Raw genomic sequence first — 27,869 nt, forward strand, 5'->3', positions numbered from 1 at the left:
GTACCGAGATGATGCTGTGTACACGTTCGTACAGAACGGCACCCGCCGCAGTCCTTTTGGCTGCAGGCTTCGGTACCGGATTAAGCCTAAATGAAAATAAAGAATAATGTGACGTGCATGGCCCGGGTTTGGGGGCAGGCTCGGGTGTTACCGCCAGAAGCCCAGCCATGGCTCAGGAGTGGTAGTAGTAGCACGTTCGCTCTCGCCTGTTCGCTTGTTAGATGAAGGAAGCCATTGGAGCACTTTCGCTTCAATCACAACGTCCTCGTCCTGGTCACCATCCCCCGTGGTTTTCCCGGTGTTGGAGGGATACACTTTTACCACAGCACACACACACACACATACTAAAGTACACGATTCATCTGCACGATAAACCCACCCAAGCAGCGAGGTAAGCCGCTTTTGCTCGAAACGACGGTGCCCTGTTTCGTTTCATCGCATCTCAATTTCGATCACTCGAACGTTTATCCCTTATCAATTTCCTTGAAGGATTTGCCCGAAACCGGCCTGTGAATCGACCAGGGGTTTGGGATGGGGAGAGAAGGGGAGATAAGTAAGATGATCTTTCGGAGCGGCGGCACACTTGCTCAAAAGCAAACACTTCCCACTGCAGGGAAGCTTACCTGAGCTTGTCACACTGGCATTTGGGAAGTTGCCCAACGCCAGGAAGTTGTTAAGAAACTGCAACAAGCGTTCGGTACCGAGGGCTTTGGTCGACTTGGTGCCGGAAACAGGTCGGGATAATTGCGTGCCATTTTCTCCTTTTCTTTCACAAAATGGACATTGCTTCCTACCGTGTGTATGTGTGTGTGTGTGTGTAGAAATTGGTAATGGGTTTCGGATTTTGGTGTGTGCCCGGCAACTTGTGTATGTGAATGTTGTACGCATCATGTACGGCCCATCTAAAGGACCTAAGATGGTGTGGGTCTGGGAGTTTGCAAGTGACAAGCGTTTACACACAACTCACCTTAACGAACGTCTGCTGCCAGCATGTGTCATGTTCTATTTCTCCCCTGACTAGCCCCACTGCGCCAACAAGGAAGATTAGCCTGTACCGAAGTGGTCGTTAGGAAGTTGGAAGCTTCGTGGCTCTTTTTTTTTCTTACTTCTCGCCGGTTGACGATCTACCGAAAGGTTGTGTGTGTTTGTGCTGTTTCACTCAAGCTCAACATAACCGACCGACAATGTACCGTGTAACGAGAGATGTTGGATAACTTGTAAATGTGTTTTTGTTACTACCTTCTTTGGGGTTGCAAAATTCAAAGGCATGTTTGGACGTGTCGATTCGCTCGATCGTGTTCGACATGTTTAAGATGAGGGAGGGGAGAGTCTTCAAGTGAAAACTTACCCAACTTGCACGAGGTTGTTGCTAAGAGGTTGTTGGAAAGGTTGGTTTGAAGAAGTGTGAAAGGAATTTTGATTTCATCACGATAACTACAGTAAAGGAGGTGTTAATCCGAATGAGAAGTGGGAATATGTGGCAAATTATTCGAGTGTATTTGTAATCTTCAACTCTTTGAATGGTTTAAGAGATGCTTCATAAAAAGTTGCTGTTTAGACTTTCTGAGTGATTTGTTTAGCATATTATTACAACGTGTTGCGTCTTTGCAATAAACTCTTTAAATTTTATTTCCGAAGCTTTACTAAAGCCTTTTTAGTGCTAGTCAGTATTCCGTCGGTCACGACCTAACTTCGTTTGTATTCTTCATCCTTATATCTAACATCAAATCACCACTAAAGGTTATCACAAAATTGACGATAATGGGCGCTTTTCCCTTTTAAGAACGTTGGCTGAAATTTCACCCTGTCAGCTGTTTGCATTGTATAGCAGTTTTCGAGCAGCTATCAAAGTGGGTATAGTATACAGGTGGGCTTATCCCTAGGTGTATGTATTTAGAAGGCTGATTTGTATCGCTTTTACTTCTAAATGAAGATTTTAAGAGTGTTTTTTTGCATTCGTCAGGCTACCAGAAAGTCTGATTGAGTAAAAGTTTTCACCCGTCCTGTCAAAAAGTGACGTTCAAATTTGGTTATAAAAAACAGGCTATGCTCCACCACCTAATCTCTGTAATGCATCTTGGTTTAAATGAAAACACAACCTTGATTTGACATTTTTTCGAGCAGGTGCTTGAATCTTGTTTTTGCTTTGAGGCTGATATAATCTAGGCTGAATATCGAAGGCTAGTTTTGTGTGTGGTATTGTATGGAGTGTTTACATGATTTTAGTCTCCATTTGTCAAACTCCACATAGAAAAGCTGGATAGCATTGTAAAAGGCCCCATTATTAGAATTAAATTTGTTTAGCAGTCTCAATATCATAAATGCCATAATTTGATAGAAAATGTGACTGAAAAGACACGCCTAATATTATAAGCACGGCCATGGTGAAAGCCTCAAACATCGGATTATGTTGATCCAAAAAGTCCTTGACTACATATCCAATGAGAGCATGAAGGATATTTTAAGGCATTTTATTAGGCATTCTTTGAATTTGATACAACAAGTTGAAATATAGCTATTTCAAACATTTGCTGGATTGTATCGATAACAAGCTAGTCCATTTACACTCCCTTCATTCCCTACCAACAGCTCCGATCGATCTAGCAGCTCGCTGGCACACGCTGGCAAAACAAAACATCTCACGTTCGTTCGTACTGTCAGCGAGTGTCCTGTCAAATCGGCCCCTCAACGAACACCATTCCACTACCCATTCCGTATCGAGACGTAATGATAAAAAATGAGCTCGTCCTTCAACACGTAACAAAATTATCAGTTGACGCGCGTTGACGCGGGTGTTGTCGTTGGTAGCGGCGTAACACGACCATTTTATCAACATTCTTCACGTGATTACGCCTAGCGATGCCTTACCAACGCAGCTAAGCTGGGTTACCAGAAAAAAACCCCCTACAGGCTGGTTGTTGTGTTTGCCAAGTAGACGCGGTTGGTGTGGTAGAGAAAATAAAATATATAAGTATGCCACCGCCCAACACCCTTCATACTACGACCGAGCCGCGGGCTCGTCTTTTGGACTCGTCTTCGAATGGCTTCGTTAGAAAGAATCTTCCCATCTCTCCCACCCCACCCGAAAAAAAGGCAGGGCCAGCGACTTAATATATTGCACACCATTCATCACTTGACAATTTAATCCCCGGGGATTAGGGTCGAGAGCGCCGAGAAAGTCTGGCCGAAAATGAAGCAAACTGGAGTGTCCCGCGTGAAGAGAGTGAGAGACACGGGTGGGTTTTGGAAATAAGAGATGGATTAAACCGGAAATGGAGTGTTGTTCACTATCCACGCGCGCCGGTCCATAATCCTTCACACACAGCGTTGAAGTATGACCCAGGAAGATGTTCAGTTTGTTTTGCTCTTTTTTGTAGAAAAGCAGCATCTTTTATCTTTTAAAGAAAGGAAAATGAAGACCTCGTCAATTAAAACATGATTGAACAGGATCGATTATTTATCGTTGTTGTAAAATCGCCTTCAGTAAGAGGAAATGTTACAGAAATACTTTATTAAGATAGCCCGTGTTTGAAATATTTATTTTCCTGTAAAATTTAAATTGTTTCCACTGATGCTCTCAACAAGCCTTCAGCTTCGTTACTGCGTTCGTGCTTCTTTCCCATTTATCGTACTCGTTATTCATTCCCCCTTCTTCCAGTGCTAGATTGACAGATTGGCCGGTAAGTTCTCATCTTACGCCTGTCTGCTTCGGGCAAAACTGATCTTCAACCAAATGTTAACTTTTTACCACATCTTCTGTAGGGTTTCTGTGGTCCAGCCAATCCGGCAGCTGGGACTGGGCCAAACCATGCATGATGAGAGTGCCTGAAGCGTACAAGGGAGCGATAGAAAATGGTGCTTCTTTTTACAGTTTATTTTTTATTTTTTATTATTTCTCTTCTAGTTCCACCCGTACACGAACATTGGCTTCCTCAACTCTACCGGGAACCACCATAAATCATCAGCACACTGTCCCACAGCACCGGGTACTACGGGTACTTTGGCGAAGGATAACGCCAACCCATAAGCCCTCTTTGCATGAGTCAAGCTAGTGACTTTCAGCTGGGTTTCAAAACAGGGCTTGGAAAAATTATGACGGAAAATAAAACCGTGGATCGTGGTGGATATAGCACATGATTTCCTATCCACTTTTCGTTCGCTCTCTCACTCACTCGCTCTTATCTTCTTTCCTTCACTTGAGCAAGAAAAATTGCGGTCCACAATTGGAGTCAAGCTTCCGGGGACACTTGTGCCAGGATGAAGATAGTTAGAAGCTAGTTGACTCACATTACTGTGCTGGCTACTAGCACTCTACTGGATGTACAAAAACGGAGCGAATGTAGGAATGGTTCTTACCTCCTTTTTGGTGAGCCATTATTCATCGTCGTAGTTTAGTTTTTTCATGCACTTGTTGGATTGTTAATCTCATATAAAATTGGCTTTAAATGCTTAGACAGTTTCAAATGTTTCTGAAGTGTTCAAAAGATATTTATTTGCTTTCATTGTTTGTTATTAGTAGAGGTACAACTCATTCAAATAACTTTAGGAAATGTTGTCAATATTTACTAAAAATATTTATGTTAAAATCCTTACAATAATCCATATAACAATATATGGAACAACTATAATAGAAATACTGACCTCGATTCATACAGAAAAAGTTGGAAATCAAACATACGGACACGTTTCCGCAACGCTTCCTGTACATGACCCTTAAGTAAGATTGGTAGAAAATACTTTCATACCAGAGATCGCCACCAAACGCACCAAACAATATGTACATCACGAAACCAATCGTAAGCATGAACGACAACAAAAAACATACTTTCCGAAAGTTCGAGAGAAAAGAAAACCACACATAAGGACACCGCAAAAACTCGCCCAAAGCATGTTGGGGCCCGTTTGGCATAATCAGCCGAGGAAAATCGGCATACGGATTGCGACGCACCGATCGGAACCATTCCCTGCCGGTTTGCCTGTTTATTGGGCGAATGTTTTGCTGCTCGGGTGCGGCGTTCCGCCCGACGGAGTACGATTGTTTTGTGCGATTTCTTTCACTTTAGTTTTTCCTACTTCTTGTTCTCCCTCCCATAAAGTCTCGCTTTGCTTCGGATTTGTTCATTTAGCAAAAAAAAGTAGCAAGGACCAGCAACAAACGAAACCACAACAAAAAATAGCCCAAGCTTGCGAAACCATCCGAGCCCGAGACCAATAATGTGTTGTGGTTTTTGTGGCGCACCGGAATGGTGCAAAACGAGACAAGAACGCGGGTCGATTTCGCCCGAGAAAAACCACATCCGGAAAACATGGCAGGAACAATACGTGAAAGACGTGAGTGTGATCGGTTGGTCTCGGGTGGATCAGAACAAGGATGATGGGTGGTGGGTGAGTGAGGGGAAGGCAAAAAAAGGATATTGCATCAAAGATATAAATCAACATGCGAACTGGCAAACTGGTTGCTGGGGTTGGAACAACAACACCAGTGGACTGGTAGCTGGGGCGTGAGAAAAGGGAAGCCAACCCAGGGTTGGGTCGTTTCCTTTCACTCTCTGAAGTGAATCTTCTGGCTCTGTGGGGGGGGGGGGCTGCTTTTTCGCATCGATCGTAAACCCTCCCCGGGTGTGACGTGAACGTGCAAGCTAATGACCAAATCGCAAGCCCGCAGCACACACAAACTCCATTGCGCCTGGAGGAGCATCCCAGTTGCTAAGGGAGATTTTGTTTTATTACGTTTCGGTAGGTGATAACGTTAACTTCGTCCGTTTATCTCCTGTGTCTTCTTGAGTGTGTGTGTGACGACGGCCTACAGACTGGTTTTGTATCTTTTCTCGCATCGATGGATTGCGCAAACCGATCGTTCTAGATTGTTATGTGCTACCGGTTTTTTTTTTTTCTTCCACGAACCATTTTCCCCAGCCTGATTGGCTGATTTACGTAACGCACACCCCAGCAGCAGCAGCAGCAGTGTTGCTGTGTGCCAAAATGAGGCATCACGCATCCGGCGAGCCGTGTTAATTCGGGCCTCGTGATCCAATCACGTCCGTGGCCTGTGGTTTGCTGCTGATTACGGCTGGTAGCGGTCTCGAAATAGTTCGTAATTTGTATTGTGGTTTGATGTATGGATTTATTGATTGTAATGCTTGCTTGTTGTAACCATGTTATTGGTGCGGTTAACCCTGGATATAGGACACTGTTTCTGTGTGTTAAATACTATCTTGAAAGAAGCCGCAGATTCTGCTACTTCAATCCACAAATATATGGAAGATAAACATCGCAATGTCTCAAAGGTTCATATGAATTACTCTGTTTTGATTTAATCTGTCTTCTTCTACTAAATCAATCTCAATTCATTCGTTAAGAACATTGCAGTTTTTATAAACACAATCAAGATTCAAATAAGAAACCTGTTAGTTAACTATTTTTGATCACATGGTGATCCTATAGCTTGCGTATGAATCCCAATACCACAATTTGGTAGTTCACTAGTTAATTTGGCCCGGTTGCAGGTTTCGCAACAGAACATAGACGTGTAGACTGACTGCAGGGCATATTTAAATGTTTTCATGCAAACATGTAGATAAGCATTCCTGCTCTCTTTTGATGTTTTTTTACTGATACTTTTTATGACCGTGTTGCTATCTTGGTACAGGTTTCCATCCAATTCTTATCCCGGTTTATAGCCCTTCCATAGTTTTGTCTTATTTACTTATTTAAATGTTTTATTTACAAATGTTAGTGTTTCCATTACATTAGCAATCGTGGCCCACTTTCTTTTTCATTATGTTTGACTATCGGCTGGACTTGTGGTACAGTCGTCAACTCGTACGACTTAACAACATGCCCATCGTGGGTTCAAGTTCCAATATGACTGACTATTATCCTGTTATAGGTTATCAAAAAGTCACTAAAAACCAAGCCCGATGTGGCGGTTGTTGTGGTAATGAAGAAGATGTTTGACTATTCCGCTATCATTGACCATTTTTACAACCATATAGGACATACGAAAATTTAATTTAGTCATGCTGAACTTATGAAATAGCTTCTATTAAATGATGTCATGACATTCATAAGACATATGGGTCTTCCATCCACAGGGCTCACTATCACGACTTATTATTGACCCGTGCCCTATCTTCTGCAAGACTATTTGTGTACCAAGTAGCCATGGATATTCAGGAGTGCTAAATTCAAATAAAATCAATAAAACAAACTTCATTTAACTTTGTTACTTCATCATGTGCTTATATAAAAAAACCCATGGCCCAGGAATGTACTTATTCCGTGTATATTATTATTGTATGTTAAGCAATACGGCCTTTTTGGACCGTTACTCCTGAATAAAAAAATGGTTGTATATTATTCCGTGGGAAATATAAACCCGTTATATTCATGTTTTAAAGTTTTTCACTTAGTCCTAGTTATGCAGCTCCGATGGTTTCACTATTTTGCATGGTACCACGCATTTTTTTGTTAATTTACAATGAAAAATTGTAATTGTTAAACGTTCATAGCGAACAATTTGGCAATCCTTTCAAGCAAGCATTTGACCGCATTTGGATGATGGTACAGGAAGCAAATACATGATAGTTCGAAGCAAGTCTTTTTATTTAAACGTTTTGAACTACACAAAAACACTACTACGCATGTTAAAATGGATGGAGCGAGGTAGAATCTCCACCACAGAGTTATTTAGAATTACTGGGAATAATTTGATAATTATTGACACACTTTCAACACGTGTGTTTAAGAAAACAATGATGTATTTTGATCTGAAAATATATCAATGATTCAATCACTCTACCATTGCTCGTTGCCTCGAAGAAAGGAAACTCCGCAAAGAAATAAAAATCATCCAAGCACCCATATTTGGTTAGCAACACTGTTCTATAGTGTGAGTAACTTTTTCGTACACAGAGATTCTATAGTGAGCAATCGTGTCACCTATGAGCGTAACGTGAGCGTAACGTGAGCGTCACCTCGTACTTCGTTTTGTATAGGGAGATATTGACTAGCGTATTGTATTCTTGCAATCGAGTCATTTTGAACCCAAGTTTAGGCAGTATTTAAGATAATTCGAATGGATGGTTTCGTGTTGGAGTCATCTTACTCTACTCAATTCGAGCCGAATTTTTTAACAGAAATCTTTTATTTTCAACTTGCATGCATCTACGGTATCAATCGGTATCATCTACGGTCAAAAAATCCTCCAATTAGTGTTGGAAATGTCCTTAATCTATTCATAAATTTTAATGTCTTATTAAATTCTGTAACCTGAGTAGTAAAACCAGCCAATATCATCAAAACCAATAGGATACTAAATAATAGAACGCCTCCGATTTTACTACAACGGTAACTGAGCCATCAATCCAACCATCCAGAGCGTGTGTGAGTGTTTTTGGGGTGTATTCCAAAACATTCCAAACTCCCAAAAACCGATATTCAGCTTAGCTCGCAAACCCCACAACTCAAACAAAGTCCAGTATCTCTGGCAAAAAGGGGGAAAGTGAAAGTTCCCGCTCCACCGTTTAATGTTACGCCAACGTTCTAATCTGTCAATAAAACCTTCGTCCGGAAAAGTTTTGATGGGATTTGGATTTGGGCTGCCCGATAGCGAGCGAGCGCGCGCGGCCCTGCACGCTCCAAAACTTTGTCCATTGCTCTGGCAACGAGTGAAAGTGAGCGATGGGGGCAAACAAGCGAACGACGGACTTCCCAACGATTGATGGAAGGTTCCTAAAATATGACTTTATCTTACGCCACCCCTTTCCCGGAGCGATTGCTCCAAGACTGCTATAACTCTAAGACAAATTTTAACGACGGACGGGCGGGATTTGGTCCACAACAACCGAGATAGTTTATTTTGTTTGATACGCATCTCGTCTATGCCCTGTGGTGGCGATACCTTTAAAAACAGCCCTCTACTCAGTCACCTTCTAGAAGTGCGTTTTGGAACCAAGTGGCAGCTTGTGGAAATAATCCTTTGAATGCTGACATACCCTTCGTGCGTGCGGAAACTGTCCCGAGATTGACTTTGAACCCGGGCGCTAAGATAAACGGAAATATCCGGCCGGTTGTGTTTGCTTAGGGCAGCAGAAGCACCAAGGGTTTGCGCTCTGTTTTGCTTGCGCAAACTTATGCCACACTTGGGATACGCTTTGTTCCGCGTCTATCCGAGAGATGAAGAAATAAACTGTCAAATGAACAAATACACACCCATACACACATATATGGCGAGGTTTGAATCGGAGCCCCTTTTTCTGAAAAGGCTTGGAGTGCACGAGACTACTTCAAAAACTTAGCGCTCCACACTCACTGAGATAAAAGGGGAGAGTTTTCGCGAATTTCCCCGCAGAGAAGGCGGGTAGGTCAAGGGAAACAATCGCACTTGTGCAAGTTGAAGTCTTTATTATTATTGCTTTGTACCACGCCAAGAATGCCATCGGGACGCCTGGACAGGGACAGAGTATACAGTAAGGTACATCGATAGCCAGGGATACTCCTAGGCAAGCGTACCAGAGAAAGTCAAAGCCAATGTTCCAAGCAATGAAAGCCACTAATGGATACTGCAGCGGACATCGAGAGGCGTTTCCTTTCTACTTTCCTCCCTTTTGGTGCCGGGTGGGTAGCGGTTCGGCTATGATTGTCTGTCAGTTCCGAGCTCGGTATTGCATTCGAGGACATTTCCGTACCGATGGGAGAGCAAACAGTACACACAAAAAATACCGAAACAAATGGACTGCATTCCTTACCCTGCTCCTACACTCCCGAAAGGGAACGCAACATAACCGCAACAAAATTCGCTTCCCCAAACACACGAGCCGCTGGTGGTGGGTGCGGGAGCAGAAACGGAATAATGGTTGAAGCAAATGTGCGGATGGCTTCTGCCGATGACTGTCAGCTTTCCGGAACATGGACCATGCTGGGAAAAGCCTCCCAGCCCCACGTCCCCCCCGGGTTCGACTATGTTTACTCACACGCATCAACGGATTTCGGTTCGGTTTAATTGCTTTGGGATTTTCCTCCCTGTTCCATCGAGTTGGACAATTCATGACCAGGGTAGGAGAAGCAACAAAAAAAGGGACGTAGAAACGGTGTCGATCCTTTTGCGGTGCGGTGGCCATTTGCGAATGTTTGCTGCGAAAGTACTTGCTGTATGCGGCACTGGTGAGGTTGGTCGATTCGAGATGATGTTGCCTTTTGAACCGTGTCTCTGTGTGTGTGTGTGTCTGTGTATATAGTCCGTTTCGTTCCAGGGGGTTTTCCCTTCATCTAGGTAAAAGCTGGTATTTCCCTCTTTCCTTTTTCCAGCACTTTTGAACCAGATTTTGAAACGAGAAAAAAAAACCAGACAAAAGTTAAACAAAAATAACGCTTTGTGGGGACTATTGGCACAACCCTGATTCAAAACGCTCGTGCCCGTGCAGCAATAGAAAGCCCTGGAATCATGTTGGTATTTGAATCCCTTTCCCTTCTGTTTGTGTGTGTGTGTGTGGTTGTGCAATCAGAGAATTGAAGCTGTATTTCTTTCCGCCCGAGTGCTTCCACAAATGCCACTTGACTCACGTACGACTCGCAGTGCCCGGTTTGCCGGACCATTCACCGCAACCGACCGGCAGTGGCAGTGGTGGTTGTAGCAGTGGTGCATTTCTGGCTGAATAAAGCTTTAAGAATGCAGCTGCACTGGTTGCCATTGTAGGGGAATTTCCATTTGGAGAGGGAAATGCGAAAAGCGTTTAAATATTACTTTTTCTCTTCTTTTATGGAAATTAAAATAAAATCAAAACCATTCACGGTGGCTTGCGAGATTAGACCGGCCCGACAGTCAACAGACATTGATTGGGCTGACGCTTGGAAAATTGAATGAAAAGCGTTTGGTAGGTTTGTGCGAGATTTATTTGCTGCATGTATTGATTTATTATACAAACATCGTTGACAATTGAAATATTAGGCATGCATGCAGGACGAGTACATTCTTCCAGTGTAAGTGATTTATTTCAATAAAATTTCATTTGAAATTTGAGCGTACATTTTACTGACGTCTGCAGGCCTCAAACCATACAATGTTGCAATCGCTTCAGGCTGTATATGTTGTTTATTTTTCTTTTTCGTTTAATCAAACACCATAAACGCACTCGCACCCGTAATGGATGACCCCCTTAATAGAGCCATCAAAGTGGTGGGAGCCGTAAAAAATGCTTTATTGACCTTTCATTAGATTCATTTAACGTCAGGATATGGAGCCTCACACCCACCCACGAAAGCGATCGAATTTTATAGGTTTCCTTTCAATTTTCCTTTTCACGGTGGCACCTCACTGTAAATGTGAGTGTGTTTTTTGTACTTTTTTTTATTGTTGTGCACATTTTTGCTGCTGTGTTTTTAGAATGGTTTTATTTATTTTCTTTTCCAAAAAAAAGGGAAAACAAATTCAGCTCAAAAACGGAAGGTGCTGACGTAGAGGCGACTGTTGGTTTTGAGTGTTAGGCCATTTGTTTTTCATGGTCCTCCTTGGAAGCGCCACAAAAGCGAGACAAACGGGCTCTCCCGACCCAAATTTCAAGTGTTTTTACACACCCTGAGACTTTTGGTCTAGTTCTGGCTTAGTAGAGAGGAAGACTTTCTTTCACCAAATGGGCTGATTTTTAACGACGTCGCCTATTTGTATTCTACATCTTCACTTATCGTTTGTGTTGGAAGTGGGGCAGAAACACTTCTACCATTGCCTAGCAATCCCTCAAACCACGTGATAGCAAGCCGTTTTACGGCCGAAAGTGATGGTATCGTTGAAAACGAGCGATGCTTTTGGAATGGATTTCGAAGCTCGTACACACACAGACGGACGGCTTTGAAACCATTTCGAAAAGCAATCATTACAGCAAATCAAACCGCTTTTGGGGTGTGTGCGTGTGTGTGTGAAATGTTTCCATTTACTTCTCATGACGCAAGAGCCCACAAAACTCGCTCTGTGGAGGAGTTCCTGGGTCACTAATTTATATCGCAATCATTACCGAGTAGGTATGAAAGGAAGACGCGAACCGAGCACTGAAAGCAACCAGCATTTACGGTCATTAATTATGCGCAGGATAATTTATCAAAAAAAGAAAGAAAAGAAAACGACATAAAAGAGATTCGTTTCAGAGGTTTATCGTACTACCCCCGGGGACGCGTGCATTAGAGGTAAGCGTAACGGAACTACTCGAACGAAGGATTTTCACCTGAGCAAAGCACTGGGAGGGGAGGCTTCCCCGATAGTCCGGTCTTTGTGCTTCCAGAAACCGGGGGCAGCAAACGTGAGCCCCACCAACCCGTGCCACACATTCCCCGTGGAGCGAAATTTGAAAAGCCAGTTGGCAAATTAAAAACGTCCACAGTGACTTATTGCTTTCTGGGGCTTAAGAAGCAATCAAACATTAATTCTTCTACTCCCCCCCAGGGCGTCCCACTGCTCGGATGCTTGCCGCCCAATGGTTGATCTCAGTTTTTCCCTTTGATGTGACGACAACCGGCACCACTTCCTTGAAATAGCTTCAAATGCCATGCTCGTCGGAATCATCAAATCACAAAAATCCTTACAATGGTTCGCCTCTCTGACCTGAGCTCGATCGATTAGTCATCAATTTAATTGGTCTACGGAGCTACGGGAAGAAAGGATTCCAAAGGACAGGCTTCAGCAGATTAAACAACAAAAAGCATAAACGCTTTGAACTTTGTTCGGAAGTCGAAAGCGATACGGAAAGAGTTGCCATTTGGAGATGGATGGGGAGCTTAGTTATTCTTAAGCGGAGGGTTTCACTTTAATTTCAACTTACCTTAATCAGTGAGACAGCAGTTTGGTTTTGATTTCGTGCGCACAGATTGTTATTCTGGAATGAAATAGAAAGGATGGCGTATAAGTACAGAGTTAGCTTTTAATTTTTAGAACATAGGGTAAAATATTCAAAAAATTAATTTTAAACCGAATTAAACCGAAACCGAAAGTTGCTTAAAGATTATAAACCTCATTATAGAGCTCTTCTAGTTCGTTTTACTTGTTATTGGATTAAAAGTAAAAAAAAACTCCTTGATGGACATACTAATCGCTTAGTCTTGTCCAGTCTAGACTTGTTTACTTTCTCAAGTAGATTTCCGTGCTTGTTTTTTTCCTTTTCTTCCCAACATTCATATTAAAACTCATTCCAAACCCAACTTTCAAACAATCTTTTCACTCCATCTTACAGTGGCTTCACAAGCCGTTTCTGCCAACCTTCAATCAAAAGATGCCACCATCACGAGCACGTTTTCAAAGACTGCGTGGAAAGACACCTTACTCAAGAAGTTACTCAACTCGTTCGACCCACTCCATGACGCCTTCGCCGCTCCTTAACCCATCCGTGACCGAGTGGATCTTTTGTTGTTTGGGACTTGCCGCATCAAAGCATCCCCGTTCCCCATCTTCCGGCATCTTTCCCCCCCGGTGCTCCGCGCACCAAAGCTAAAGCAAGCTAAAGAACCATTCGTTTCGAGTTTGACAAGTTTGTTCATTTAATTACAATAGTTGAAAGTCCGGCCCGGGGAACTTTTGAAGCCAATGGTGGAGACAACAACGATGGCCACCAATGGCTGCAAAGGAGAAAAAAATAATACGCACAAGATGTAGACGCTTCCAAGCTTGATAAGGGTCGGGTTCGGGTCCCAACAGTCCCCCGGAAGCTGGACAGAGAATACCACCCAAGCCAAGCAGCAACTTTTCGCTCCAGATGGTAGCAGTCACCTTAACGGACCGAAGCCCGAACCAGCTCCTCTTCGGAGGCGTTCAAGATGCCGCCGGGTAAAGTGTTAAGTCATCGCAAAGTTTAGCGCCTTCTGGGCCGGGCGAGCCTTCTCCAGCCTTCAACGGCGCTCCCGGGGCGAGGCATGGATAAGAAAATGGTGAATGAAATTAAGCAACAATTCTGTTGCCACCATCTTGAAGCTGACACGCCCGGCTGGTCTGTGTGTGTGTGTTGCTTCAAACGACCGCATGCCTGATGATGAAATAAAATCACGAATTCTAGCGTGAAACGTGACCGTGATTCATAATCGTGGATGATTTCACCGTACTTCCTGCTTCCTCGTGTGTTTCGTTGCCGAAAGGATTCCCTGACGCTGGCTGACTGATTCACGACCGTCCCCAGTGGGATCGGTGGAATGATATGAATAATTGCTACGCATGTCTGTGGCTGTTTTTGTTGTCGGATGTGTGAAAAAGGTTGACAGGTGCTGATCGCGATAAGTTTTGCCCCCCCTTCTCTAACCATGCAAGGTGGGTATGAGGTGTTGAAGGGCTGACGATGGGCAGGTTGACAGAACGCACAAGCAACGATGGGATAAAACGGTTAGCCTCCATGTGGAGGGATTTTCTGGCAATGTGTTACCAAACGCTAATATTGCGCGGTTTGTGTAGAAAAAGGTGTGTCTCCAGCAGGTGGATGTGTCAGATTTGACAGATTGAAATGAGGCTCGGGTGTGGTCGTTTGTGTAGGAAAAGACATCAGTCTAAGCTTTCGGGGGAGAAAAAATCAACCCTTATCGATTTAATGCCCGGTTCCCGGGACGGAAAGCATTAGTATCCCATTCCGAGAGCAAAGGGTCATCCCTCAATCCACTCCCAATCAGGGCACCCTTTTGTTGTGCCCAAAATCTGACTGGTGCTCACTTTAACTAAACTGCCTAATTTAACTAAATCCTGCTCGAGAAAAGCTAAACTCGCACCCGAAATGGATTGAAGCATTAAAACCGTTACAGGGCAAACGCATTTCAATAATCCCTTTCCTTTTCGGCCGTCCCTGCTGTCGGTAAGCCTTACCGTACCAGGCAAAAACCCTCGTAAAGCCGTCACGTGTTCTCCTCGGTCCATCTTTTTTCTTCCCCTCCCCACTCTATCTGTGCTATCTGAAGCCACTGGCCACTTTTATTGGACCGTAAATCAGAAAGAAAGCGGAAATTATTTACGGCAGTTTAGCGTAAAACGGGGCCCCGATGGGGTCGGCGTTCGGTGGATTTTCTTTCCGCTTACCAATTTGCCATTCATAAAACTTTAGCACACACACACACACCCGGGAATGGGGAGATGGGGTGGAGCTCTATTCACGATTTTCCTGGGAAAATCTTCTCTCTCTCTCTCCCACAAAGAAATGGCCTTTGCTGGCCCTGCATGGGGGATCATTTTCGGGGCAACTAATTTCATTGTTTTCGCCGGGCGGTTGGCTCGCTCGCACGCTTTGGTCTGGGTGTCGGTAAGAACAAGGTAAGCCACCCCAGGATTGACCTTTTATGCCGTGTTATTACACCGGGCTAAGATAGGATTACAACCAGAATTCAACCCGGCAAGGCGAGTCCCGTGAAAAAGGCCCCGGGCATCCGGGGATCGGTTATTTCCTCGGGCAACAGATACGTTCGTTACTGAGAGGAATTCGTTACTGTCTACGGACGGCAAAGCCCATGCCGGATCGCATGCACGGGCTCTCGGTGCCCGGCCCGGGTCCATTCCATTCGGGCTGCATGCATGTGCGTGTGTTTATGTGCAGTTTTATTTACGTCGTTACTTTCACTCGCCCGTACGCTCTGCCAACGGACTCGACCGTTCGGCACCGGAGTAAAATAATCACTATTTATCTTAATTTAATTAAATTAAAAGCTCTCAGTAGGCCCGATGTCTTGCTGCTTTTTGGGGCTTTTGCTGGGGGATGCACAGACGAGCGAGTCCGTGTCCGTGTCGTGGCCGGCATCCGTGCCGGCAAGGATTAATCTTTGGCGTGTGCTGGCGAACCAGAAAGCTGTCCGATGCTTCCGTTTTCCCGGCGGAGCAAGATGCTGAACGTGGGCTTTTAATTATGGAGCTGCCCAACCAAGTCAAGAGGGAAGGAAGGAGAACATCAAACAACCCTAAGGGTCCTTTTGTTCGTTGGTTGGTTGGTTGGTTGGTTGGTTGGTGTTTTGCTGTGAAAGGATGGATGCATTGGGAGGGTTAATAGCAAGCGGTCGGGATAAGCTTTATATTAAAAATCAAACCACACCTCAGCTGCGTCTCGGTAGGGCTTTTCTTTACATCCCTTTTCGTCCATTCCCAGCGGGAAAAGGTCATAAAAATCAGTCAAAACTAAGACTTTTGATGGTGGGAGAGAAAGAGAGGATTAATGGTGATTTCAATCGTGAATTGAAATAATTTTTATGCGCACTCTCTATCAAGGCTTTATTTAGAGGAAAGATGGATGAATAATTATTCTCTTGGATGAATTTAACGCCTTAAATGAAAGGTTTCAAAGTAGTGCAATTGATTTGTTTTTCGTTTGACACGTAATAACTTGTCGTAAAGATCGTTGAAACACATCGCTCAACAGGCAATCACTGTACCAACATGGAACCATTTACACGCGCATAACCTCGCAAGCAACGATGGTTAAGAAGACGAAGGTAGAAAAAAAAAACATTTTCCCACTTCCGCTGCTTTGGCGGTGTTTAGTGCGCTGTAATTGATCGTTGGCTCGCAATATATCAATTAGCACGCAACATGCGCATTGTTTTTCGCTTTCCCGAGAAAATTCCCCGGCCGCGGAATGGCCCGCAGGAATTTCCGGTAAACGGATTTGTGTGTTTCGGAAAATTTTCATACCCGACACGTGGCAGTGAATCAAAGTGAATAAATTTCCAAGAAGCGTCAGGTTAGAGTCTTTCCGTTTTGCTTTTCATTAGAAATGTATGCGGTATCAAGGTATATTTTTTTGTTAGGTGCTTGAATAATGATATTTAATTGAGTTGGGCCTGTGAAAATGTTGAGTAAAAGCGTTTTATCAGCATAGCCACGTTTAAATTTGTCTAAGACTTACTTCAAGCACATTTTTTGTAATAATTTGATAAATCGACGCTGTTCCATGACAGGTCGATACAAAAACAATAAGTTTTACGGCCAATATTGTCACGCCATGTCTAGGCATGTGAACATTTTAGCATTTCATAAAATGTCATTGCACCATACAAGATGGCAGCTGGGTGCATACATTTATTATTTTGACGTGATGTAGACGTGAAATGTTTCAGCCGTATTTATTTTGAATATTTTTTAACGCTTCACGGCGTGAAGTTGTCTTTATATGTCTTTATATGAAATTGTCTTTATATGGTTCCACGGTAAGAGTTTTACGATACATAAAAAATCATTCTTTGTAACTTTTTATACGAGAATCTATCTATTTCAATTCCAATAGTTTCATACTTACAGTGTTAATATAAATTACACATTAAATTGCTAAAATTGATCAAGGAATACATTGTTCAAAAATTATTTCAACAACAGGTTGTTTATAGTTACTTTAAATAATTAATCTCTTGCGGTTTGTGCATATTCATTTTAAAATATTCAGCTTTATGACATTACTTTTTACTATCAATTTCAAAGGATTTGAAAAGTCGCCTGTTTATCGATTGTTGTTTTATTTATGTTGATTTTTGTATTTTTGTTAATAATTTGAGGCTTTTTTAACAATTGGTCCAACGAAAACTTTTCCAAGTTTGTTAATTTCAACGATGTTTTTTTTTAATTTAAAACCCAAAACAACTACTGATAGAGCAATTTACATCATCTTCTCCGTACCGTAAGTGTGTCACAAAGAACCAATAGCTACGCCATTTTATCACCCCATTCACGCAAAAATCTAATGGACCCAACACGTTATATAAAACCGATTCCACGCCGACATGCTGCCGGACCGTCGGCCGTTCGGTTCAATACTCTGTAATCCCCGATCGAATGGGAGTGCCGGTGGTGGTGGTACGTCACTTAACTTATTAATTGAATCATAAAACAAGCAGCTGGCAAGCGTTTGCTATGAAGGTTCGCTGTCGCACGCTCGGTTGCCCATACAACGGTTGCCGTCCGCCATAGCAAAAGCAAAAGTGCACTCGAGCACCGGCGGCATCAGCTCTTAAAAAGTATCCAGCCACCAACCCAACCCAGCCACCACCCCTGCAAACAGCCGTGTACGATGTTATTCAATGAAAAACTCGTTAATGTTATTAAAATATTAAACACAAGTGGTGTGCGGTCGGCGCACGGTGAAATGAATAGAACGGGGAGGTGGACAAGCAAGCAAGCAAAAAAAACCCCAACTTGCCGCCCAAATCGTTTCGGTACCGATGCTTCAACCGAGCCGGGGTAACGCACAAAAGGGCGGCTGGCAAAGTTTTTGATTCATTAAGTATGCTGCCTGCCACACCATGCTGCTGTCTCTCCTTTGCTCGCTCTTCTTTACGGGAAGCTGTAGTAACCGCAATTCCAAAGAGACGCCTTCAGTATGAGTACGCTTGCCGCAGCCGTCGAAGAAACGGAAGTTTCCCGAAGCAGCAACTTTTCACTCAGGTGACCATTCACCGTGAGCGTTTCGGGATGAAAAGAAGGAAGGGAACGTTTTCCGGGAACGGCAGAAGGCTAAGGTGTGATCGACTTCCTGACCACACGGAGCGGAACGGGTGCACCCTTCCAGCCCATTCCTCGCTACGACCCACAGTTGCTAATCTCGTTTCTCTGTAGCTCGTACAATCTTTTCCTATCATTTTCTACCTCTCCTCTCTCTCCCTCGTTCACATATCCTCTCCCCTTTTTGTGGTGACTGTGGTGGAAAATATGTAATTTTGATAATTGTATTTTACGAGGTAATTTATATTCATAACTCTTAAATGATGGAAGGCAAAACTTGTTCCAAAGAGCACAGCTCCCTTCCCGCAGCAGCTCAATCATTTCGCCCGGGCACTGTTCTGATGTTGGGGAAGATTTTGTCACCGGGCAAAAACTTTTCCCTCTCACCAAAACTGTCGAGCCGTGTGCCCGGTGGTGGTTGATAGACTACCAAGGCAAAGCCCGGGTGCCGCTAGCTAGCCGAGAAGCGAACGATCGAACGAACGCTAGGCGCAGTGCTCACGTTTACGATGACATCGGAAAACTTGTCAGAACAGTCGTAAAGCAGCACACGAAGTTAATGTTACAGCCAATTTCAGTGTTTCGGTTTACGGGAAAGGCTATGAATGGTTCCACGCTCAACCTGCTGCTGCTGTGCGTTTGTTGAGGTGCAATTTTCCACCATTCGATTCCATTCCGCCGCTAATCAACGCGATTCGCCTGTAAGCTTCCACGCGAGAAGGTTCGGTAGCGTTGCTGCCCGTAAGAGTTAAAAGCAAGCCCCAAACCGGCCGGCCGGGGTTTTCAGCGACCGTGCCTAACACAGACGTATGAAAGGCTTATAAAGTTTTATCATTTTCCTACGATCACTTTACGATAACGTTTATGGTTGAAAAACGTTGCCGACTTGCCGGCAAAAGAGCATCAAAAGGCATTTTCGCTGAGGGCTTAATTAACCGGCGGCGCTGGCGGCTGTGCTGGCTCATCTAGGTAATGTAGCATGCGAGATTGGTTATCAAAAATGTTTTAGCTTAACTGCTTCGGTTTATGGGTACATAAGTTGTTCGCTGGAAGGCTTTTTATGTCCTCTATGAAATGAAAAAGGCTTATAATTGTACCGAAAACACACAAACACACCTGACACTGCAGCTTTATTTTTAAATTTTGAATTTTCTCCATTCAGGCTCAGACTGTTGCAAATTGGATGCATATATCAATTCGTTATCCCAAAATAAATTATCATAATGTTTTAGGGCGACCGAGCAAACGTCTCGCAATCGCTCACCCATCGGGCGCATCCCTCTACTTAATATTCTTTGACCAAAGGTATTACAGAAATTGGAGACTTGCATAAATCTTACCCATTTTCTCGGAACTGGCCCTATTGCGCCAGACCCCCCAATACGACGGCTATTTATGTTCACCCTTTTCTCTTGTGCGCTCTACTTCACCCTACCTTGCACGAAACAGATAACGTCCGACGGGTTTTGTGGACGTATTTCGAGGAATCTACCAACAACTTTCGGTCCTTGCTTGTCCTTTTGCTGATAGATGCTACAGTGCGCAATGATGCACATCGAGATGTGGAACTGAATTGGAAATCAGTGGATGTGAGGAAGAAGAAAAAAACAGAAGCAAATAACTGGATCCATCCCACACAGCGGGTAGGTTGTACAGACATTCAGCCTGCTGGTGGGACTGTTCTAAATTATGCATACAACTCGTGAACTTCGGCACACCGGTACCGGGCACTGGCTAACTTTTCCAGCAGGTCTCGTGCGCTCGTTTGTGAAGGGTGAGAGTATCAAGAATTCTTGATATCGAGAGAGGGAGAGAGAAGAGAAAGAGATGGGAAGAGAGAGAGAGTGAGAGGGAGAGAGAGTCATGTGCATTTGTGGCTAACGTAAACACAAACACACGATCACCGCTGCATCGGTCATCGGGTTGACGTTATTTATTTACTTCAATGTCGTGGTCAAAGTTTACCTGCAGCGAAAGCATTCGGAATGAGCTTTTGCTAGCGGCCAGCGGGCAACTATTGCGATTGTGCTGGGGCAGAGGGGTAAGGAGGTCAATGTGAAATATGTGCTTGAAGTTGCGAGCTGGAATGCAAACAGACACAAAAATGTGATTCCAAACCATTGAAGCGTTCCTAAATAAGGCTGGTTTTGGCTTTGACTACTCAGAATATGCTCTTGTAAACAGTTTCCAGTTAACATTTGTGTCTTTTTGTTTAGATATTTTTGTTATACTTAAAAGTCATTTATATTCAGTTTTGCTTAGTATTTGAACATTGATTTTGCATTAATTTTTCAACGCAGTTTTAAGATTGAATCAGTTTTTACCTGAGCGTTTGGAGAAGAATAGCCTATAAAAATATCTAACAAACCTAATTAAACTATATCTTATATACCTAAACCTACCTTTTGGATCTTATCTATGATTAAAATTATTCGAAAAATTATCTTATGGCCGTGTTGAGAAGTAGCTAATTTGCTTTAATTCCATAAGGTTTATTGAGAATCGTCCTCAAAAATTTTTTGTAGGTTTTTTTTAACCGCTTACGAGGCACCATTGCATAGTTTTTAGACAGGAGAATTACATACGTTATTGTCGGTAGTATTCTGATTTTATAAACTATGAATTTGTTTTCTAGAGATAGTTCGGATTTCCTGTTTATAAGAGAACATTACTTTTGAACTAGTACTAAGCATATTGCACATACCATACTTGTTCTAGGCCATTCTATGTATGTGCTGCTTGTACGGACTTTGCACTCTGGTGGTCTCAATAGTGAGTCACGCATTTTGTGTCGGAAGATGACTTCCTGCTTTGTTATCAATATTTTAAACACAATTGTCATCATTTGAAATGTGAAAATAACCTAAAAAAATCCAATTAAATGCCTTCTATATTTAATAAAAAACAGTGCAATAATAGAAAACAAGGATCAATTTCTATAGATCCCCTGCTGGTCCATTGAGTATTTCATATTAATCCCGCTAGTACTAATAAGCTTTCCCATTTTTGCTTTCTCATCCACCACTGCAAGTAGCGTTGAAAGAAGAATGAGATTTTTTCACCTGCTCTTTTCATTCCCTTCACGCTCTCGCACTCTATTATGCACCGAACCAGTTCATTAGACCAGTCTGTAGAGCCTGCAACTCTGTCTGTTGATTCGACTGCTCATGTTTATCTGAATGAACCTACGGGACTGCATTGACGGACAGTTTCACTGTGTAAGGTTTTTCCCGATACTGCCGGCCGCTGAGTATGTGATACCGACCGCAAAACTAGGCATTCCAACTTGAGCGAAAGCCAAACAAACCCCGTTTTCCACTAGCCAGCTTGGAGGTTCACTTCCTCTTCCCAACAAGTCTCGAAAATGAATGGAAAGTATCATCGATAGGTCGGATATGCATATGTGAATGGGGTTGGGAAAATTGATAATCCGCTCGGAATTGATTTGATGCTGCATACTCATCTACACTCACATCCAGTTGATGCTGATGAGCTGCGGTTTAAGTATCACTGAAGCTGTGTGTGTGTGTATGTCGATTCGCAGACAGGATTATCGGAAATCAACGCGGCTAGCTGGTTTGCTGGTTGAAGGACAGTCATATTTACCTGGATGAAACAGTGGAGACGATGGCGGTGTGCGCGTATGTCCATTTCGATGAAGTGCCGGGACGGTGGCACGCTTGTGATGCTGGCAGGTGGCAGGCCTCGCATGCTGGCCAGGGAATGATATCGGTGTTGGCTCGTATCTGCAAAGCATACGGAAATGAAAACATCGTGCGATGAGTAACGCTGCTATGTGGTTTTGAACACTCGTGCAGGGAGGAGTGTGTTGGATATGCCGTCAGGACGGTTGGGGAGTGTTTCATTATCGCAGCTGCACGTTTGGTAGAGATGTGGAAATTGGAAAAGAATTGTGCGAAGTCAGTTATGGTGCAGTTGTCAAGCTGTAGGGAATTTGGTTCGATATGAACTAAAGACGCGAATAATGTACATATGGTTAAAGGTCTTTCTACCTAGCCACAAGAAACGATCCCATTGAAAGAAAAATAAAATTTAAAATGCTCAATTATTTATAAAAAGAGATATTTTCGATATGTTTTTATTGAGAGCAATTTCGAAATTGACTTTAATGTCATATAATTAAGTATTTTTTTAATAATAACTATGATTGTCTGGATGAAAACTCTTTTCAAAACGTTTCTTGAACAAAAACATTTGCTGAAGAAATGGATACTTTAACGGATAAGCTACAAACTCAAACCTCCTCTTTACAAGGATCTTAAGAATAGCTTCCCCAGCACAGGCACACGCATACACACACGCCATAAAACTGGTGTCACTCACCCATCCATCGGTGGCCTCATTTCTTGTCCCCGAATGCCAGTATCCCATGTATTCCTTTCACATGCGGGCATGATGCAACGCAAAGGATTGCTTTTACTACCTCCCACTGTCGTTATCTGTCCCCTTCCCATCTCGTAGGATGTGATTTTTGTGTTCATTTTGTTTGCTACCGGTGGTACTCCGCCTCACCCTGTACCTCTATCAGCTAGTTTTCTATTCACTGCAACGGTCTCATTATGCAACCAACCATTCAGCGGTAGCAGCAGGTGCTGTTGCGAGGTATATGCTATCATCATCTGTACCTACATTAGGGTTTAGCAATTTCTTTCAACACCTGTTCGAAAATTGTCGCAGCAAAGACAGCACCTGCCAGACAAGCAGCTGCAGCAGCTGCCGGAGGGAAAAGAAAAGGGCATTTCCCCGGGAAGATGTAAATGAACCCGCCACCGTCGTGTGCAAACCCTTTGCGTGGGAAAGCAATATCGTTTGGGACAGTTTCTAAGGTAGTAGTACTGTTCCAAGAAGCCGGAGCAGTGTCGGAAAAGTTGTGGTAAGGAAATGATTCTCTTCAAAACGATGCTAATAGGAGACGATGGAAAGCCAACACCACGAGCACTACCAACGCACTCAATGGAGTAAGTTTTTCACACCGTAATCTGTGCCATTCTCTGTTCTATAGAGCTTTTGCTGGGCTTTAGACTTTGAAATTCAATGCACATCAAGCGGGATCTTACTGCTTCCTGTCGGCTCCTAATCGACCGCAACTTTTTGACATCTTGCAGGGGAAGGTTTGCGCAAACGATGACGAGTTTGCCGCTTTCTTCGAAAGTTACGCATGAGTGTAGTATAAAACGCAAGAAAAAGCAACGAAATACCAAAAAAAAAAAATAAGTCCACAAAATCCCACTGCGGCTGCAGTACTTTCTGTAAAAAGCAAATCCTTTCCTTACGTACCTGCCGCAAATATTCGTACGATGCGGTGTAAAAGAAACCCCCATTCTGCCAAACAACACTTTACATCGAACGGAGAGGGTGGTTTGCTGGATGGCCCCCGTTTTTCCTTCCGAAACACTTTCCAACCAGGCAATGTAACCCGGGAAACGGTATGAAGCACCAACAGAAAGCTTTTTCCTGCTCCATCGTCATGGCAACGATGCAATTTTCTTCGGCCATGGTCTTCTCGGCGGGCTCGTTAGCAAGGAGGCAGAAGTGGTTGTAGTTGTGAAAGTGAACCATCGCTCGCTTCCGTCAAATCGGTAAAATCTCTACCGTCCCTTATTACAGCCGCAACGAGCCCGTTCACAAGTGAATGAGTGCGAGAGTGTGTGTTTGAATGGAACTAGGACGAAAAGGCTTTCTCTTTTGACGTTTTGTGTGTCGCATATGCAATTCCTCATTCCAGGCCTTCCAGGCCGCGTCCATTGCTGCTCCACAAACCATTCATTTTTCCAACTGTCCCATTTCGCGTGTCCCCATGCGCCTGGAAATGCATGGCCCTTTCTGCGGCAGTGCACCACCAGCTGTTTCTGCCTTAAAGGACACTGGCGCTGGTGGTAGGGCCAGCCGGGTGGGTAAGGAAAAGGAAAATCTTTCAATTTTCATCACACCATTCATCGTTGGCGTTTGAGTTTTTTTGTGTGTGTGTGTGTGTGTGACAGAAAGGGATTCTTTTGACTTTTCCCTTCCATTTTGATCCTTGCCCACACGAACGGGCTCATGCTTTTGCGTCATTTTTACTGCAAGAATTCGCTACACCCAACCATATGGTAAGGCAAAAGAAAGCAAAGCAACAAAAAAAAACAAAGAAAAACTGCCATGGATCCCCGCTCTTTTCATGCTCCATTTGGTTCGGCCGGCTTCACGTGTAAGGATGTGTCCACGCTTTTTTTTCCTTCTTTTTGTTCGCCCAGCTGCCGCTGCTACGGCGAGTGTCCTTACAACGGCCCCAACTGGGTTGTCGTTCGTGCCCGGCTGTCGATGTGCCAGTGTTCGGGGTTGTGTAGTACATTCGACTGAATAATGTTCCTATTTATGGACGCCCATGTTTGTCCTTTTATGCGAGCCATTATGGTAGCATGTGAGCCGGTGTGACTATGTGTGTGTAAGTGAGCGTGAGTATGTGATAGGGAACTAGCGTCACATTTTTACAGTAAAAGCAGTCAGTGGCCATTGAAAGAGAAAGGAAAAAAGCCGAGAAACGAAACCCAAGCACGTCATTAATATAAATCAGTGCTTATCCGGCTGGCGGAGCGTATCTCTTTCAGTCGCAGCAGCTGGACACGGCCAAACAATATGCCAAATGAGTGCTGGCAGTGCACAATGGATCCCCACCGTGTGCCCAGCTACCTGGTAGTTTGATTCAAAAGAGTAATCCACGCGGGAATGGCAGAAAATCGGACCAAATGAACGTGGTTTAAAGAGAACATTTGGTGATACATGATGTTTCAACAGCAACCAAATGACTTTATGCATATTAAGTGTTGAAGTGTATACTGCAAACTATAATACATTCAATTGGATTTGTATCATCTTTCACATAACTTTTCAGTTTGAAACCAATCATTTCACAAGGAATAAAACTTAAATGTGTTCTTTGAATATGATGTTGTATTGCAAAGTGGTAAGATTTTAATCATTTGACGCTGTTTTTTTTTATTATAAAATAACCAAAACCACCAAAGCTATGGCATGACAAAAAGAAATATTTTCTATCTCATGACATTTCATTTATGTTATTTTAAGTAAAGTTAGATAAAAATTTAAATAATTTGTTAAACAAAATATAATGATTTTATATTCATTTTATTTTCATAATTATTATTCATAAATATATCAAGACACCTTTGATACCCGAGAGGTAAATACATTCACCAGGTAATGATCATATTCGAATTCATGGCTTTTTTTCTTTAATTTTTTTCTAAATATTAGAGCATATTTTCAACCTAGTTTAAATTCGAATTTTTTAAACTTTATTTTTTCCAGTAGGAGCTCGAAATTAAAATGTATAGATTCTTAATCAGAATACTTCTAGAACTTCGAAATTCATACTGTTTTTCGTTTCATGTTCGATTTTTTAAAATATTGTTGATTGCTTAAAATTTTATATTCCTAGCTGACCCCGTTTAGTAGCTTTAATTTATTTTTGATAGAGCCAGGAGGAAAGAATTAGAAAGGAAATTGAAGTCCCCATGTTCGCTAACCACAACTGCACTTGGCATGATTATTTCGCCCTAAAGCGTACGCGAGTGAGCAATGCTTTAAATTTGATCGATTTAAAAAAAACGCAAGCACCATCTTTCCCTATACCAACTCTCCCTCTATATCCGCTTGCACGGGTAAACAGTTTCGTGATTGCCCCCGGGGAAATGCTAGAATTTATCGTAACAAATTAAATTTTATCTCACCTTTAACTTTGGCGTTACGCTTTCAACTTTTAAATTTTAATTCCACCGACAAGCTTCCCCAGCCAGCGCGGGCAAGGAAGCATAGGGGTGGTAAGTATGTACGGTGAAGACTCGGTGCACCGAGACCCTAGAGGGCTGTTGAGTGCCCCCAGGAAGTGGTTTTGGTTTATAATATTTCGCGTTTTTTTTGTTCGTCCCTCCATTTTCCGTCCTTTCCGTCGATGGGAATGCTAGAAATGTAAGTGTGCTGAGGTACATTGGCCACCTGCATTTTTATACGGAACCACACGATCTCACACAGGGCTCACCTATACACAGTGGCCTTTCCCCCCGTCGGCAATGGAAAATCTGTTGGCTCAACTTTTCACCGTACAGGCCTCTGCTGTTTCTCGGTGGACGCATACCAGCATATCTGCCTTGTTTCCACATTCTTCAGCCCTAAAGAAGGATAACGAAGCACTCCAATGTACACACCAACAAGCACACATACACACTCAAAGAGCGAAAGAAACAGAAGGAAACCGTACCACATTCTCACCCTCCCGGGAAATGTTGTGAAGGGCCGTAATCAGAGGGCAAGTTTTTTGCCAACCTTCTTTTTTTTGCTCCGATCTTTTAAAACTCTTCATAACTCTCCCTCCCCCGGAGGCTTCATGCGGACTCCGTACCATATCTTGCCTGTGGTTTGTTTGCGGGACGGCGGGAAGCGTGCAAGAGCGCGCGCGCGTGTGTGTGTGTGGAATCATAAACATTCGCTCTTCTTTATCGTGTCGAGATTCCGGCAGCCCGCCAGAAGGCAAAAGCATTCCTACCACCGAACGAGGAAGCGAGCCCGGAACAGAGGTAGCACACATAGCCACACACAACACACACACAAAAAAGCGGTTCTGGAAAACTTCAACCCAACGACCCTCATTCGGGAAATGGGTCCCGGAAAACCGTTTGCCTTAATTGTTAACTGCCCGCGGGGAATCCTGCAGAGCGCGCGTTTGCCCTGCACCCAAGGAAAGGCAAAATGGTGAACCCATGTAACCGGTGACGGCCCATTCTCCACTGATGAGCCTACTACCGCCGCGCCAACTCACACACACACCTGTACGACACGTACGAAAATGGAAAATACATTTCCTGAGCACCGGTAGATAAAAAATAAAAAGCTGCCCCACAAATTGTACAAAGCCAGGCAACACTTCTCGTGCTATATTACATCAACATTAAGGGGTGGGTGATGGCACACGAATTTACTTCAAATGATTCGAAATTAAAACACTGTACCGTAGGGAGCGAGAGAATGTTGCCTCCCGCGTCTCTAGGATGGTAGAATGCTGCAATTGACTCCCTCAATCAGAAGCTAACAGTTTTTGTTTCTTTACACTTCTTTCATAAAAAAACACTCAGCGCAAAAACGAAGAGTAAATTACACTGGCAGCATCATACGGAAGTTATGCCATTATGCGTACGTTTGCACAAAAGCAAACGTGGTAGAAAGTGCAAAAACTAGGAGCTTCATTAGAGTTAAAATAAAAATCCTCTACTGCGCGCTAACTACTTTTAAAAACTGTGCAGCTTAACGCGCAAAAACTACCTGTCTACCTGTCGCTTTAGCCAAAACGTAGCTGGAATAAAATAAAATCCCACTCCAGGATGTTTGGTTAGTTTTTGCCAACTTTTCTACTTTACTGATGAAC

This window comes from Anopheles arabiensis, chromosome 3, assembly GCF_016920715.1.
Source record: "Anopheles arabiensis isolate DONGOLA chromosome 3, AaraD3, whole genome shotgun sequence".
In the NCBI taxonomy this organism is placed as follows: Eukaryota; Metazoa; Arthropoda; class Insecta; order Diptera; family Culicidae; genus Anopheles; species Anopheles arabiensis.